The sequence below is a fragment of the Convolutriloba macropyga genome, chromosome 3 (assembly GCF_964194025.1).
Source record: "Convolutriloba macropyga chromosome 3, txConMacr16.3, whole genome shotgun sequence".
Classification (NCBI taxonomy): Eukaryota; Metazoa; Xenacoelomorpha; order Acoela; family Convolutidae; genus Convolutriloba; species Convolutriloba macropyga.
In genome coordinates this window covers 83,474,256-83,478,684 of record NC_134470.1, presented here as the reverse complement: position 1 = coordinate 83,478,684, position 4,429 = coordinate 83,474,256, and positions in this window count along the sequence as shown.

The window sequence follows — 4,429 nt, the reverse complement described above, 5'->3', positions numbered from 1 at the left end:
GAAAGAGAGAGAGAGAGAGAGAGAGAGAGAGAGAGAGAGAGAGAGAGAGAGAGAGGGGGGGGGGTGGAGAGAAAGAGAGAGCGTGGGGGTGGAGAGAAAAATTGCAATTTCCACCACAAATCTAACTTTTCTTCCAAAATATTTATTCTGACCAAATCTTTTGCAGATTCAGAACTAGCTGGACTAGTATGATTGCGTTTTGCGTCAAAAAGCGAGAAAAAGCAAGCATTAACGAAAACATTGAGACTTTAAATTTTAGCGTCTTATACGGCAATTTGTAATTTCCACCCACAATGCAACTTTCTGCCAAAACACTAATTCTGACCAATTCTTTTGCAGATTCAGAACTGGTTGGACTAGTATGATAGCGTTTTGCGCCAAAACGCGAGAAAAAGCGAACATTAAACTGAAACATTGAGAGTTTAAATTTTAGCGTCTTATACGGCAAACTGTAATTTCCAACACAAATCCAATTTTTCTTCCAAAACATTTATTCTGACCAATTCTTTTGCAGAATCAGAACTGGTTGGACTAGTATGATTGCGTCTTGCGCCAAAAAGCGAGAAAAAGCGAACATTAACGAAAACATTGAGACTTTAAATTTTAGCGTCTTATACGGCAATTTGTAATTTCCGCCACAAATCCAACTTTTCTGCCAGAACACTTATTCTGACCATTTCTTTTGCAGATTCAGAACTGGTTGGACTAGTTTGATTGCTTTTTGCGCCAAAACGCGAGAAAAAGCGAACATTAACTGAAACATTGAGACTTTAAATTTTAGCGTCTTATACGGCAAACTGTAATTTCCAACACAAATCCAACTTTTCTGCCAAAACACTTATTCTGACCAATTCATTTGCAGATTCAGAACTGGTTGGACTAGTATGATTGCGTTTTGCGCCAAAAAGCGAGAAAAAGCGAACATTAACTGAAACATTGAGACTTTAAATTTTAGCGTCTTATACGGCAAATTGTAATTTCCAACACAAATCCAAATATTCTTCCAAAATACTTATTCAGACCAATTCTTTTGTATATTCAGAATTGGTTAGACCAGTATGTTTGCGTTTTGTGCCAAAAATTGTGAAAAAGCAAAAATTAACGAAAACATTGGGACTTGTCAGGAAAATTTTAGCATCTTATACGGCAAATTGCAATTTCCACCACAAATCTAACTTTTCTTCCAAAACACTTATTCTGACAAATCTTTTGCAGATTCAGGATTGGTTAGACCAGTATGTTTGCGTTCTGTGCCAAAAATCGAGAAAAAGCAAAAATAACGAAAACACTGAGCCTGTAAGTTTTAGCGTCTTGTGCGGCAAATTGCAATTTCCACCACAAATCTAACTTTTCTTCCAAAACACTTATTCTGACCAAATCTTTTGCAGATTCAGAATTGGTTAGACCAGTATATTTGCGTTTTGTGCCAAAAATTGAGAAAAAGCAGAAAATAACGAAAACACTGGGCCTATAAGTTTTAGCGTCTTGTGCGTTCAAATTGCAATTTCCACCACAAATCTAACTTTTCTTCCAAAACACTTATTCTGACCAAATCTTTTGAAGATTCAGAATTGGTTAGACCAGTATGTTTGCGTTTTGTGCCAAAAATCGAGAAAAAGCAAAAAATAAGGAAAACATTTTGACCGAAAACTAACAAAACTTTCTAAAAAAAAGAGAAGCATTAAGCGTTTTGAAACATGTTTTCATGTCCATCCACTTACAGGATGTTTCATGACAGAAAACTTACTTGACTAGCACTGAACGCCTATTTAAGGAGCCCTAAACAGAAGAAAAATCCTATTTCCGTTTTTAGTAACGAAAAATAGAGTTTTGTCCAAAAAAAAGAATGCTTCTTTCGAGAAAACGAAAGAAACGGCTAAAAAAGAGTGAAATTTTCAAAATTACCCGCAATAAATTTTTGATTTGTGCATTCTACGCGTATCCAGCCTAGAAAATCAGGGTTACAAGCGCATTGACTTCATATAAATTTTTGACCGAAAAATGAGAACAAAACTTACTAAAGAAAAAGAAGCATTAAGCGTTTTGAAAAAAGTTTTCAAGTCCATCCACTTACAGGATGTTTCATGACAGAAAATTCACTTGAATAGCACCGAAAGCCTATTTTAGGAGCCCTAAACAGAAGAAAAATCCTATTTCCGTTTTTAGTAACGAAAAATAGAGATTTTTGTCCAAAAAAAAGAATGCTTCTTTCGAGAAAACGAAAGAAACGGCTAAAATAGAGTGAAATTTTCAAAATTACCCGCAATAAAAATTTGAGTCGTGCATTCTACGCGTATCCAGCCTAGAAAATCAGGGTTACAAGCGCATTGACTTCATATAGCTTTTTGACCGAAAAATAAGAACAAAACTTACTAAAAAAAGAAGCATTAAGCGTTTTGAAAAATGTTTTCAAGTCCATCCACTTACAGGATGTTTCATGACAGAAAGTTCACTTGACTAGCACTGAAAGCCTAATTTGGGAGCCCTAAACAGAAGAAAAATCCTATATCCGTTTTTAGTAACGAAAAATAAAGAGTTTTGTCCAAAAAAAGAATGCTTCTTTCGAGAAAACGAAAGAAACGGCTAAAATAGAGTGAAATTTTCAAAATTACCCGCAATAAAACTTTGATGCGTGCATTCTACGCGTATTAAGCCTAGAAAATCAGGGTTACAAGCGCATTGACTTCATATAACTTTTTGACCGAAAAATGGGAACAAAACTTACTAAAAAAGAAGCATAAAGCGTCTCATCCACTAATCTTAGCTTTTGTTTCCTGCAACATGGATCAGAGCATGTTATTGAAATTGTGATTATTCTGAAATTTGAGGTAGGTTGTTTCAGTATTAGCATTATAAATTTCTCAACGTGCTAGTAGTAGTAGTACTACTACTACTACTACTACTACTACTACTACTACTACTACTACTAATTTAATTGGGCGTAAGGTGAGCGCAGCGGGAGTGCAACGCAACGGGGGAGTCACACCATAAGTATAAGTCTACAAAACAGTTTGAGCTGAAACATAACTGAAAGGCTCTAAGAGCACTTAACGCCCGCTGGGTGCTACCTGTTTAACTCGTTTTTGAGAACGAAAAGTCAAATGTGTCGAACGAAAAATCGGCCAAGCAAAAAATCGCATAAAATAGACCTGAGGACTAATATAATTGATACAAACTTTGTTTGAGGGCAATTAAACACTTTTAGTAATCCATAGAACCAAGATTTCATGTTATTCGATGTTTGCATTCTTAAGAAAAAGTCCATTAATGCTACCGAGAAAATGCAGGGGTCTCCCGCGCTGTTACTCGGCAGCATTGCTGCGTACATGATACATGCATTAAAAAACTTCAGAACTGACCTTTTCGACCACCGGATGATCAAATATCTCAATGGATTGAGAGTGGCAATATGGCAATCTTTCACTCTTTCGAGGAATTTTATAGCTTTGCAGAAAGTTTGACATATTTATAACAACCTGAAATGAGGTATACATATGAGAAGTACGTCAATTTAAAACAACAAAAACACACACAAGAAAGCTCACAAAAGTCTGTGCGCAGCACAGATTGTTCCTAGAGATCCTTTGGGGAAAGACAAGGTGCAATAAGGGGGGAGCTGACCAACCAGCGTCTCAACGGGGCGAACCTTTGCGGCAAAACCGCCTATGGGACGGGATTACTAGGTTATTAGTAGTAAATATAAATAATTATGTGGTTCGCAATTATAGAACCACATTACCGGTTGATATAAGTTATAGGACATTATACCAGACATAAAAAGGCCAATTTTGGAGTGATTGGGCCATCTGGAGCCATGATCTGACCCAAAACGTGGAGAAGAAGTGGTCCTCCTGGGCCAAAATGACCTGATCTGCAATGGTCAATATCTCGAAAGTGAGAGCAACATATGAAACGTATAATATACTGTTAGAAAGCTCATTAAAAATGCTACTAGAATATCGAAAGGAAATCTTGATTGAACGGCTCAATCGGGAGATATTAACGAATAAATGTACCGTACCATATGCTCCAGAAGCACAAGTCTTCCCACCTGAACTCATCAAACTCATAACCAAGGAGTTTGGTTATAACAACCAAATTTTGTGACAACCTTTGCCATGTCACAGGGGATCTACCCAGCCATATTTTAACCTTCTACAACATTTTTGACCAAGTTTATATCGACTCGGCAGGTGGGTCTTCTCTCCAATATGGCCAAAACTGCCTGTCCCTGTACCGGTCAATATTTCCAAACTGGTCAAGAAAACGCTATAAGTGATATATATATGCTGAAAGCTCGGCTCATGACACGTTCAACTATGCAAAAAAAATCAAAAATCGCTGCACTGTACGAGGAGATATTCCAAAAATAAGGCGTCGTACCATGACCCCAAAATGAAACAATAAATGAGCTGCAGAGCTAAAATTG